At 43.1% G+C, this 13,141-nt stretch overlaps 1 protein-coding gene across 1 annotated transcript in view; it reads left to right on the forward strand.

The window, feature by feature from the left end:
• rec8b (REC8 meiotic recombination protein b) overlaps positions 1-11,103 on the forward strand; it is a 40,605-nt gene extending 29,502 nt beyond the window's left edge. Inside the window, exon 20 of the mRNA XM_048265892.1 lies at positions 10,494-11,103. The gene's annotated coding sequence lies outside the window, so the exon portion shown is untranslated. The remainder of the gene's footprint in view (positions 1-10,493) is intronic.
• Positions 11,104-13,141: the final 2,038 nt, after the last annotated feature.

Below are 13,141 nucleotides of genomic sequence, written 5' to 3' on the forward strand. Positions count from 1 at the left end.
CCTTCTGTTACACCTCTGCGCTATTCATGTGCAAGGATTTGTCATAGCCTACATTCTGCCAGGCAGCGCACGGAGCATGAAACAATGGGCCTAAAACAACTGGTTACCCTGGACTAAAAACGCATGATCTCGCTGTCAAACACTCAACAGCTGGAGCTGGAGAGCTTTTGGTGCAAATTAACTAGCACACAATGTTGGTATATGCGCAAGCAGCTTGTGGGGATCATCTGTAGCCTAATTGAAGCAAGGTAACGAGTTTCATCCCAATTTAAAACAAGCTGCTTGTGATAACAGTGATATGAGGTTAACCTTTTAAAATTAAAAACCTGAAATGAAAAGCATTGTAGGGGTTGCAAATACTTATCTTCCGTCGTAAACATAACGTTGTAGGATAGCATAGGCTATAACTTTGGAAACGAGACGCCATGGCCATAGAAATCTGCTTGTCCTAAACCAAAGAAACTGGCTATTGTAGCTGTTTTTCACAGTCTTGATTTCATGCGTTTCCAGGCCAGGGTAACCAGTTGTTTCAGACCCATTGTTTCAGAATCCATATGCTGCCTGGTAGAATTTTTGACAAATCATTGCACACAGATGGCGCAGCGGTGTAGCAGAGTACACAATATGTTTTACGCCTAAATTAAGGTAACCTAGCCTAGAAATCTAGACGCGACCCTAGCGGGCAGGGCTAGTCTAGCAACTCTCCGCTGGCTTGTGAGCTCCAGAAATCAAAACTCAATCAGGCCAATGAAATCGTGTATAGAGTCATTAGGTGGGCTTAACATAATGATTGATGGCAGAGTTGCAACGGTTTGGCTTGAATTCCCTGCTACTTGAAAACAAATAAGATGGATGTTGCTGTTGGCGAACAGTGTGACACAAGTTAAGCTTTTATTAAGTTGGCAAACGTTTGAACTAGCCAACTAGCTCCGCTGGTGGGAAAGGCATGGGACTCATAAGCGCTGCGCTGTCCTATGCGTGCAGAGGGAATTTGAAAGACAACTGATTATCCCGCCCCTCGGACTGAGCACTGCGAACGGAGTGCCCAGACCCTACATTTTAATGTGGGTCTGGCTCGTCAGGCTAAAGGTAACCAGTTGTTTCGGAATATTCAGACAAACAGTGATGTGTGACCTGATAGAAAATAGTTAAACGACCATTGACACAGTGTTGATAGTGTAGTGGGGAGCGGTGTGGTCACGCATGTAATTTGTTTTCCTGAAGAGAGTTCGAATCTAGTGCGACACGGATCATGGTCATGGTCATTAGGCGACTTCTAAAAAATCATTTTCTCGCTGGAAAATGTTATAGTGCTCAGCTGTTCAGTTTAGTACAGATTATAGTAAGGTGCGACACGCAAAGGCCAGTAAAATGTGTAGGCCTATGCATCCAAGGAACGTAGGCTATTGCAGCCTAGCTGTTTGAGAGCGAGATCATGCGTTTTCAGTCCAGGGTAACCAGTTGTTTTAGACCCATTGTTTCATAATCCGTGCGTTTCCTGGTAGAATTTATGACGAATCCTAGCACATGGATAGCGCAGAGGTGTAACAGAAGGTAGAGTGCATGATACAGTTATGTTTTTAAAGCCTAAATTAAGGTAACCAGTTGTTTCAAAATATTAAGATAAACGGTGAATCATGGCCTACTGAGTGAAGACAGCGGCATGTCCTAAAAGTTATATAGGTGCTGATAGCAAAGATTGTTAAGGCGGAGCAAGATATTTCATCAGGAGCCACTTCCGGGAACCCGGATTGCACGAGGGGGGTCAAAATCCCCCTTTATGCAGAGCAGAGGCAGCGACTGCTCCATTGAAGTCTATGGGCATAGCTCAGAATTTCACCACATATGCTAAGGTCTTGGTTCTATAGAGTTAGGAATGTGAATTTCGGGCACATTTTCATGATCCTCAAACCCTTCTGAACATTTCAGGTACATTTTTAGCATTTTTGAGCAATCCAGTCTGGAGAAAATCAACCTTATATCAGGTGTGCGCCGGTTATTTCTGCCCGCTGCTGTTGGCGGTTGCAACTTACGCTCGATCAATACGTCATCGACACGCCTCTTTATGCAGACAGGATTCGATCCCCATTTCGCGCCCATAGACATGAACTACGACGAAGTATCTTGCTCCGCCTTAACAATCTTTGCTGATAGTGTAGCGGAGAGCGAGGCGGCCTCGCATGGTGATACTTTTGCTGAGATTAGGTTACTTTAAAAAAAACATTTTTCCCGCTGGAAAATGTTATAGTAATGTAGTGCTCAGGTATTCAGTTCAGTTCAGTGCAGTTTTTATCGAGGTGCGACATGCAAAGGCCAGTAAAATGTTTATGAATATGTAGCGAATCTGTCGACGTGGGTAGCAGTCAGTTGCTGTTGATAGGTATACATGACATCTGGACAGGCTCGGAAACAGCTCGGAAACCACAACCAGTAGGTGGAAAAACCAGAAGGGGCACAACACCGGATCACTCCCTAATTTAGAGGTCTGCGCGCCCGCAATATTCTGTCCGGCTCCCACATTAATGTGTCATTTTTAGTCCCGCTCCCGCCCGCATCTGTAACATGATGTCCCGCTCCCGCCCGCTAAAGCCCGCATGCAGGAGGGATAGCCTATTCAGCTTTTCTTTCTGTCCCACGAAAGGAGCACACACACCTGAGAAAAACTCCAGATGTCAGTTTCTTGGTTCTGAATGTAAGCTATAAGTAGGCCTAGCCTGGTGCCCTCTTCCTGTCATGCTTTCGATTTCGAGTTTTGACAATGAGCAGCAGGAACATATAAAACAGCATTTTCTGAACAATATCACCATAGTTTTTGACATATTTTTTTATAATTTACCTATCTTTGACACATTGGACCAAAAAAAGGCCATGTCATGTCAACCACCCATATACATGGATTTCTATGGAACGTCACGAAAATATGCATGCGCAACCAAGAGGCAGCCAAGAGAAAGCACCATAGAACAGAACGCATTTGAAAGGCTTTTTAGAACAAATAAGTGACTCAAAAAATATAATACTCAGCGGTCTGTATTTTCTCTGCCCCCTCTTTCGCATGCAACATTCAAATTTTTGGGCAAAAAATTATATCCAGAGAAAAGTGGATTTGAGGGGTACAGCTCCATAGACCTTCATTCATTCTACACTTATTCGTGAGCGCCCTCATGTGGAACCAGAAAAGGAACTGCAACCAGTTCAGAAACCGGAAGTTTCCAGAGAGTGGCGGTTCTCCCCTTATTAGACATTCTCTGCCAGCAGCCAATGCAGCATCTATGTATATTATGTCTATGGTTCTACATACTCGGTGCAAAGATTGTTAAAGGTAAACTGTGCAGTATTGGCAATTTCCTTACTGTTTTCTCGGTTTTTGCTTCTTTTTTGCTTACTCTGTCATGACGAATGTCTGAGAAACTCCGTCGCTACCTTTTTCTAGCCGGTGCCTGGCATGTATGTGTATTTGAATGCAGTAAAGCAATTTGTTACACTCGTTATACTTCCTGACACTGAGGCCGCTGGCCCGCCGGCCCACAGTTGCAAGGGTGGTTTTTCCGCTCACAGGCGCTAGGGGGAAGCGAGACGGGGGTCAAAATCCCCCTTTATGCAGAGTAGAGGCAGCAACTGCTCCAGGGGCGGTCTTAACATAGAGGCATAGGTAGGCCAAAGATTGTTAAGGCGGAGCTCCGACTTAACAATCTTTGGGTAGGCGGCTGCTTGGGGCCCCCTACCAGTAGTCTTAGGGGGGCCCCCAACCAACCTAAAAAAAATAAATAAAAACCCCTTGTCATCATGAACGCTTCAAAAGTATGGTAAATTGTAATAATATTCTCAAGAAAATACGTTAAAACATTGACGTAGTAGTTAAAATGTCCAGTTCATGGTTATGTCCCTAACATACACCCCCTACTTCCACAATGAAATGGACTAGTCTGTAACGTGCATTGCGCGAAAGATAAACACAAAGGACGTCTGGGAAAGTGTTGCCAATTTACTTTGTCGCTAGATTAAGTGACTTTTGGCCATCCCTAGCAAGAGAAAATGCCATCTAGCGACTAGCGACAAATTTGCTTGGGGACACGCTTGCCAGCATCGTTCAACAAGCACATTGAACAAAGGAAAGTAGGCTACAACTTCATTCACAAAGTAGAAATCGAGCATACAAGTAAAAAAAGTAGAAAAACCTATAACATTTGTTTAGGCTATGCAGCATGTTGTCAATGCAGGACTGACTGTCGGCTGGAGTAAAAAAAAACAATTCTCTCGGTCTGTCCGAGTGACATTTAAGCCTATAGCCTATATCCAAAATATAGCAATTGCCGGTTAAATTGTGTAGGCTACCCTATGGTGAAGTTATAATCAGATGTCAAGCTGTAAAAAGCAGATGCAGCAGTTGGGAATAGGTTAGAAATGACTGCATTTCAGCCACCTGATGCTCGTTCTGGTGTAGGCTATGACAAGATAGTATACAGAAATGTAAAGTGTACCAATTAATACTGTATATAGGTATTAAAACAATTATATTTCAAGAAGTTGCCTATAATATGAGTAGGAGAAAAGCAAACAGGCGTAAAGGGGAATTAAAGGGCCATCACCAGGGTTTTTTAAGTGGTGGTGGGGGGTCGGGTTCTCTGTTGGGCTATCGTGACTATTAGTTTGTGTAGTGCTACAGTGCTTGTGTGTTCTCTGCTTTCCATCTTCGTTTTGGAGTAAAGAAGTGTATGCAGGGTTTAAAGGGGAAGGTTTTTTTCTCCTCTCCAACCTTTACTTTCCCGTAGATTAGCTTTACCTGCCTATCCACCATTCAGTCGGTAGGCTACATTTTTTTTCGTTCTCTTTTAAAGATCGGATGGGGGGGCCCCATACATACCTTCGCCTTGGGCCCCCAATTTGCTAAATCCGCCACTGGACTGCTCCATTGAAGTCTATGGGCATAGCTCAGAATTTTACCACATATGCTAAGGTCTTAGTTCTATAGAGTTAGGAATGTGAATTTCTGGCACATTTTCATGCTCCTCAAACCCTTCTGAACATTTCAGGTACATTTTTAGCATTTTTGTAGCCTGACGAGCCAGACCCACATTAAAATGTAGGGTCTGGGCACTCACCGTTCACAGTGCTCAGTCCGAGGGGCGGGATAATCGGTTGTCTTTCAAATTCTCTCTGCACACAATAGGACAGCGTTATGAGTCCCATGCGTTTCCCACCAGCGGAACTAGTTGGCTTGTTCAAACTTTTGCCAACTTAATAAAAGCTTAACTCGTGTCACACTGTTTGCCAACAGCAACATTATCTTATTTGTTTTCAAGTAGCAGGGAATTCAAGCCAAACCGTTGCAACTCTGCCATCAATCATTATGTTAAGCCCGCCTAACGACTCTATACACGATTTGATTGGCCTGATAGAAGTTTAATTTTTCAAGCTCACAAGCCAATGGAGAGTTGCTAAACTAGCCCTGGCAGCAAATTTAATTTGCTGCCGCTAGGGTGCGTCTAGATTTCTAGGCTAGCATTTTTGAGCATTCCAGTCTGGAGAAAATCGACTTTATATCAGGTGTGCGCTGGTTATTTATGCCGCTGCTGTTGGCCGGTTGCAGCGTACACTCATCAATACGTCATCGACACGCCTCTTTATGCAGACAGGATTCGATCCCCATAGAGCATCACAGTCCCGCCCACAGTAGTTTCCGGAAGTAAGAATTCAATACAATTTCTCCATTGACAATTGGGGTATAAGCCATAAAAACTTAACCATACATGGTAGACTTAAATCCAGCTATGGCTGTACTAAGCGATTGTATATGCTCATATTAAGGGCGAAAATTCAAGGGGCACTTGTTTTGAGAGAAATGTCTTTTAATCGCGATGTCTTGGATAAGTACTTCATTACCCACAATCCTGAACAATCCCACAGTGATGCCTCTGATTGGTGGAAAGGCTGTTATGATCATAGCTAGTTTGAAACTTTCTTATCGAAAATTATTGACAAAGATAGCGGAGTCTTTTACTGCCTATGGCGAAAATCTTAATGTGAATAAAAACTTTCTAGACGAACATTGGTACTTGTATCAACAAGGATTGTGGTTTATATATCACACGAACTTAGTCAGGGCCAATACACCATCAAATAGAACACTGTAAATGCTAGTTTAAAGACTTAACTTTTCAGGTAGCCGATAGGCTAATCATTAGCCTTTCAGAAATTAGAATGTCATTATAATGCTGCTAACATTAGCCTACATGCTGCAACACAGGTATAAAATATATTATGTTTTAGTGACCTTGTTGTTTCTATGAACATGAATTGTTGTTTACAGGAAACATCAACTTAGTCGAGGCATAAAAAGCCCTGTATATCCTCGTTAAGTACTTAAAGTTTGAACTAGCTAGCTAGCTGATAGCACAAGCTGGATGCTACCACCGGCTTCCAGCTAGACACTGCAGTAAAATGGTTAGCAAACCGTCCATGCCCCCGTGAATATTTCACTGTTTCAAGGATGAAATCAAGGGTGTCCAAAGGGGTGAAAACCACTTTAAATCGGGTCACATATTATTCAGTGGGGCGCGGTGGTTTATGGGATGAGTAGTTCCTTCCCCCGGAAATGAAAATATGTACACAGTCTTGTAGGGGTCATCCCTATGTTCCCCGGGTCCGGTGTGATATAGTCACGTTTAATTGATTTAATTGTAACAGTAGCTGCTTGAAATAGCTGCTTGACTTATATGCGGTTTAATGCGCATCGATAATTTCAGAAGATGAAAAGAAGGTTCAACAGATGCTGAGAGACGAGTTTAAGTTAATAATGCTAGGCTATGTTAGCATAAACTTAACTTAGGCTACCTATAAAGCATGCTAATATTGTCCTCAATTTAGTGCTGAAGCGGACAATGCGAAGTTACCTAGAATGTTAACTTTGAACTCGTTATCTTCAGTAAAGAAGCACTACACAAGTAAAACCATTGTAGGCCTATGTTATAAAAAATGTTCTTCATCTATTCTTTTACTCCGATATACTCAACGTGGAAGTTAGGAAAATCGCCCTTCTGGCTTGTGTCAATATTGCACCGTGCGCGTATGTGTAGGTCTACCTGGTGTGCTACGGCAAGCAACATTGACAGAAAAATACACTTTGCTACCATTTGTGCACGAAATGTGCACTCGCAAGCATATCCCATGCAATTTCCGTGGTCAGATACAAGGCGGGGAACATAGGACCCTTTTCTACAAAAAGGGTCCTATGTTCCCCGGTCCCATACAAATAGCGGGGAACATAGGACCCGGGGAACATAGGTACGCTCCTGTCTTGTACCTTTGACTTTTTTTGGACTTTCTCTTCGTTTTTTCACTCGAAATGATATATTGTATGCTTATGACTTACGCCGTAGCTGATTAGCCTAAGACATGCTCTAAAACTCTTTAGATACGGATTTTTCCAAAACGTCAATGGGAGAAATTAACGGGAAATTTACTTCCGGAAACTAAGCTCTCTCGGAGGAGGGGCGGGACTGTGATGCTCTATTTCGGGCCCATAGACATGAATTACGACGAAGTATCTTGATCCGCCTTAACAATCTTTCCTCGCTGCACCATAGACAGTAAAAGAAATGGACGAACAGACTCCGTCGTTCTCAATGGGAGGGCACTGAGTCAAATTGAAGCGATTTTTCAGTTGGTCCCCAGTACTGCGAGAGACTTCGCACTTAACTTTTGTGGCGTTAGCCATCGAACTGAATCTTATAACTCATATGATAGATACACAGAAATTCTTCTCACACTTCCTTCACCTTCAAAGTTAAACATTTATTTATGTATTATTATTAATATCATCCTCACAAGTGATATCAAGTCGTGTTAATGTTGAAACTACCACATATGATCATCTTCAAAAACAGTCATGGTAAAACGTTTAACAAAAAAGTTATAGCCTTGAAGCTAATCTTCTGTCCACTTTTCTGACCTACGGTCAATCCATTGAAAACCTCTGAAATGATTATTGTTAGACTACCTAACGGTAAAACTACTGTTTTTCATTAGGTTTACTTGCCTCTATGCTTTACCTTAACGTACAATGCTATTGTAGGCTACATAGCTTTGTTCACGAGTTTCCGTGCTGGCTGGACCACGCTTCTTATCCAAACAATACGGTTATCTCCCTTCGGTGCGTTAGCTTCACTTCAACCGGACATGCTAAACATTCTTCTTACGGGAACCTAACGTTACGTACGAGGTAGTCGAGTCTTGTTTTGCCTTTTATTGTTTATGTAGATAACACAGAAGCTACAATATCGGCACAGGATATATGCTATATGAAGTTATGGTATTTAAAAAAAAATCCTAAAATGAATGGGCTTCTATGGGGGTTAGCCACCTCCAGCCACCATTGATTCTTCTACTTCCGGGGGGCAGGCGAACGTTCGGAGAGCGTAGACACTATGGCTGATCTGAGGCTAAATAGTAGACCAGTTCACCTAGCCATCCCATTGAAGCCCATTCAATTTTGGCGCCACTTTGACATCAAATAACGTTACAGCTGAAGCGTTTTAAGACTTTATATGAACTTTTTCTATTTTCGGAGTAATACAACATTGTGTAATTGGCGTCATAACCTCGTAACTGACTTAACGGCTGAGTAATAAACTTTTTTCCGAAATCAATGCTAAAGTGACGTAATGAGCATACAACCAGAGCGGGTGAAAGTGTCACACAGGAGCAAAATAACCTTATTCTCTGGATAAGAACGAAAGCATCGGAGCACATTTCTACCCAATCTCTCCGTGCAGCTATCACAAGAGTTACATGAGTCAGACTACGTGCCTACGTTATATTTACGTCCCCTGAGCCTGCGCAGGAAGCCTCGTCGACCAACAGGAAACGGTTGAAATTTGCTTCACCCGCCTCGATTGACGTCTACGTGATGATTCTGTCCATATCTTTTACTGTCTATGGCCGCACCAGACCGGTAGTGCGACAATGTGACGTCAAAATTGCGTCATTTCCTCTGTCGCACGAGAAATTTTAGCCATGCGCAGGCAGGTTGTTTTTTTCAGATGCGCGCGACAAACAGGATGAGCTTGAAGCCAAGATCAGGGAGCATGCGTGCCTCTATAGAGACATCAACCACATTCAGGCATTTCATATAGCCTAGCCCTAGCCTAGGTGCCATTCCGAACTTAGTCCCGCCCACAACTGAGGTCGGGAAGTTTGGTCTGGCATTGCTTCATTGTGGTTGAAGTATGCTCACCCTATATCAGGCGGACCAATTAAATCAGGCTTTACGATGATGGACAGGTGAGCAACAGCGCCTGGTCTATCACGTCATCTGAGCACGCTTAGATTAGGCTTATGTTTGAAACAAAAACGCTGTGGCTAGAAGGATACATGGCTTTTAAGACCCCATATTGAAAATTCATATTATTTAATGAGGTTGTATCACTGAAAACGATTATTTTTGAAAACTTTGGCCAAAGTTGAGATGTGGGAAAACTGGTGGTTTCACTTTCATCAAGGGAAAACAGCGCTGTTGCATTGCAACGTGTTCCCTCGTTCGTTTGAAATCTCTGATTGACCACCTGTTCGAGGGATTTGCGACAGCCTTTCCCAGCTGTTTAACATGTTTGTAGCATATCACTGTTCAACAGAATTATTTTTAAAAACGGAGGGGATATAGGAGAAGAAGGATGGTTTGTGTGTTTTCTTACAGGTACACCTCACGGTAAGCTATTTTGTTGCTCTGATTGGTTAGGTCTATCCAATTAAGTGCAGAGGCATTCCCCCCTTTATCGGTTGAAACACGCCCCATAATTACCTTGCTAAAATTTCCCTCGGGATGAATAAAGTATCTATCTATCTATCTAGCTGCACACACCTTGGAAACTAGATGGTAATGATGGTAGTTGTGAATAGACCTCTCTGGAATAAGTCCCGCCTCCGAAACATACGGATCCACCCAACTTCCGGGTGTCGAATGTCTATGGGAAATAACATGGCGTTTCGAAATATCCTGTCAAACATCTGTAGGTGGCGAAGTAGAAAAAAATGGTGGGCTGATTGGCCTACACACTTCTGCCATCTAGTTTCCACTGGATTTTTTGATTGTCGGTGCCGACACGACATCTTATGAAGCCAAGTGCGTGACTGTAACTGTTTGCTTTCTGTTTGTTGTGCTTTTTTACTAAGGGCATTCATATTAATCATTGATATCAATTGCAACAGCCAGAGAAATAAAAATCAATTTTACGAAAAAGGAAGACGCCGCTGTGCGGCGGACTTTGACCTACACGAGACTCTAATAATGTATTTAATACAGAGCACTACGTTATGCAGCTCCTCCGTGGCACTATTGAGAAGACGCTGCTGTGCTGAGCACATTAAGAATTGTGCCAGTAGCATCGCCGGTAATCCGGCTTGATGCTTCGACTGCCGTTGCGGCCGTGGTCACGCGGTCTCCCGTAATATAATAGAACAGTTATATCTGTTCATCTGTTTCATTTTACTTCCAGCTCCTGTGATTCTAGACCCCAACTCTGCCCACTGTCGCTTGTCTTTGTCTAAAGACCTGACCACCGTCAGGTTCAGTGAAGGTTTCACTCCAAGTTCTTCCTGCCCCCGAGAGGTTTGACACCAGTGCTGTGGTCCTGGGCTCTGAGAGGGCTTCAGCTCAGGGAAACACTGCTGGGATGTAAAGGTGGGTGAGAGCGCTGACTGGGCCTTGGGCTTGATGGCTGAGTCTGCAATAAGAAAAGGATACATCAGCTCCAGAACCGGTCTGTGGCGGCTCCTGTACAACGGGGAGTACCAGGCTGGGTCCACATCAGGGGCGCCCACTCTCCTAACAGTGAGGCAGAAAACCCCAGATGATCAGAGTGCAGCTGGACTGGGATTCAGGAGAGTTGTCCTTCTCTGACCCTGACAATGACACACACATCTACACACTCTTACACACACTTTCACTGAACAAGTCTTCCCTTTGATAAATGTCACATGTAAAGTCTCTCCAGTAAAAATTATGCCTCTGAAGGCTTCTGTGACAGTTGCGTCTTTGAACTAAGACTGAGTAACACAAACACCAGATTACACAGGCAAAATACATTAGTCATAGGGGGGGAAAGATTATTTATTCAAGGAAATGGTACTCAATTCTATCTCTTATTGATTTGTTAGAAAGCTTCAAGTAAAGTTGAAATTCATTTTCAGATTAGATCAATCTAATCTAACTCTAAATCAGCAAATGACTACTTAGTTTCTTGAAGCACTAGGGAAGCCTAGTGTTTGTGCACAGAGGTTGCTTTGTTGGTGATTTTGTGTTGTCTGGTTTGGTCCGTTGTCAGTATTTGTTGGTAGGACCCATCATAAGTGTGGAGGGTGTGAGTCTGGGACGCCAGATACCACTGTTGAGCTTTCTGGAGATGTTGTGGAGCTAATTAATGAAACATCTATGGAGATAGGTGCCTGCTTGATAACTCCAGTGACATGCTCTTGAAAGCAGTTCTGTTGGTGATGTTTTTATTAGTGATTTGTGACTTAGTAATTTTGGTTTTGACAGTAAACTACCAAGACTTGGTAGTAGATTGGCCACTGTGTGAAATCCCCTGTAGCACAAGGAATCAACATATCTCCTGTGTATATTTCTTTTAAAAAATATTAATTTTGAATAGAATCCTTATTCTATTTCAATGAAGAGAAAACTATTTATCTATTATTCCTGCCCTCACACATGAGACACTTTTTGGACAGAACTCAAACTTAGCTTAACCATGGAATTAATCTAAAATTAGTAACAATTTGTATGGAAGTAAAACTGAGGAAAAAATTGGAATCAAAGCAATCAAGGAATTGAGCAAATCAATTGTGTGTGTCTGCCATATTATCCTGTCTGTCGAGAGCAATCTAATCTGTTGCTGAGTGCAGACCCACTGGCTGACCCTGTGCCCCTCTGTCCCCTCAGTCCAGTTGCCATTGTACCACGCTGGCAGAAACCACAACAGCCCTCTCATGCCTGAATGACTTCACTCAATTAAAGTGTGCTGAGAGAGGGGCAGAGTTACAGCAGAGCACAGAAATGTAGCACGGCTGCGCAATAAACAATGAGTGGAAAGGACACGCTGCTTTTGAAATAAGCTTAGAGACATTAGGCATGCTTCCTGTACCCCCGTGGCTGCCCTCACACACATGCGCACACACACACACACACACACACACACAGGATGACGATAGGGCTGTGCATAGTGTGGTACTCTATCTCAACTAGTGGAAGAAGGTGTGAACAACGTCAAGGCCATGTGGTTGTTTCCCATTTACTGATGGAATAATAATGATCTTTACTATAAACATCTTTAGATAAATATCTCTGCGAAATAAATAAATATTTATGTTGAATTTCATAACTACTCTGTATTTGTTCAATTTGCCTTTTTTAGAAAATGTATATTCTTGTCCAAACACTTTCTGAAAAATGTTGTTCATTTGCATTATGAAGCGTCCGATCAGCTGTGTAACCTCCTGTAAACAGCCTGTACCACACGCCCAGACTGAGAGCATGGCCGTGCATTTAGAGCACATGCGTAAGCGCCGCGGGGAGCTGGCGCCGCCAGACGTGTCACTCAGGTGTGGCATCTTGGTCCGCACTCTATCAGACGTCAGCGACTGACATCAGGCCCCTGGCAACTGGCATCCGCCTTGGCATCAGATGCTGGCATCACACAGTCCCCGTCCCAGAGGCAGAGCCAGCCAAAGCTGAAGCTGGCATGCGATCTGGCCAGAGCTGGACGGCCTCTCTGGACTAATCCTTGTGAGGACAAGGTGCCGAGGTTTGATTGATTGGACACAATTAACGCTTACTGTAAGGCCAGTGTTCTTGAGGTCTGGGCCTGAGTTACATGAGACTATTACATTTAGATTTACACTGGTTTATATTCTCTCTCTGCTTGATTATTATTCTGTTTTTGTAGATTTATGTTTGTAATTCTTATTGGTGGTTTGCTCAGGAATCTTTCATAATTACCTGTGGAATGTGAGTTATTTTGTTTGGACCATGTGATCAGAGATGTTAATAAGCTCTGGAACAACATTGATGCTGAAGGTCAATATTTAATGTATACTGGTTTCTATGGAGATGCATCTTTGCTGAGACGTGCAGGTATGTAGCACT

The sequence above is a fragment of the Alosa alosa genome, chromosome 16 (assembly GCF_017589495.1).
Source record: "Alosa alosa isolate M-15738 ecotype Scorff River chromosome 16, AALO_Geno_1.1, whole genome shotgun sequence".
Taxonomy (NCBI): domain Eukaryota; kingdom Metazoa; phylum Chordata; class Actinopteri; order Clupeiformes; family Clupeidae; genus Alosa; species Alosa alosa.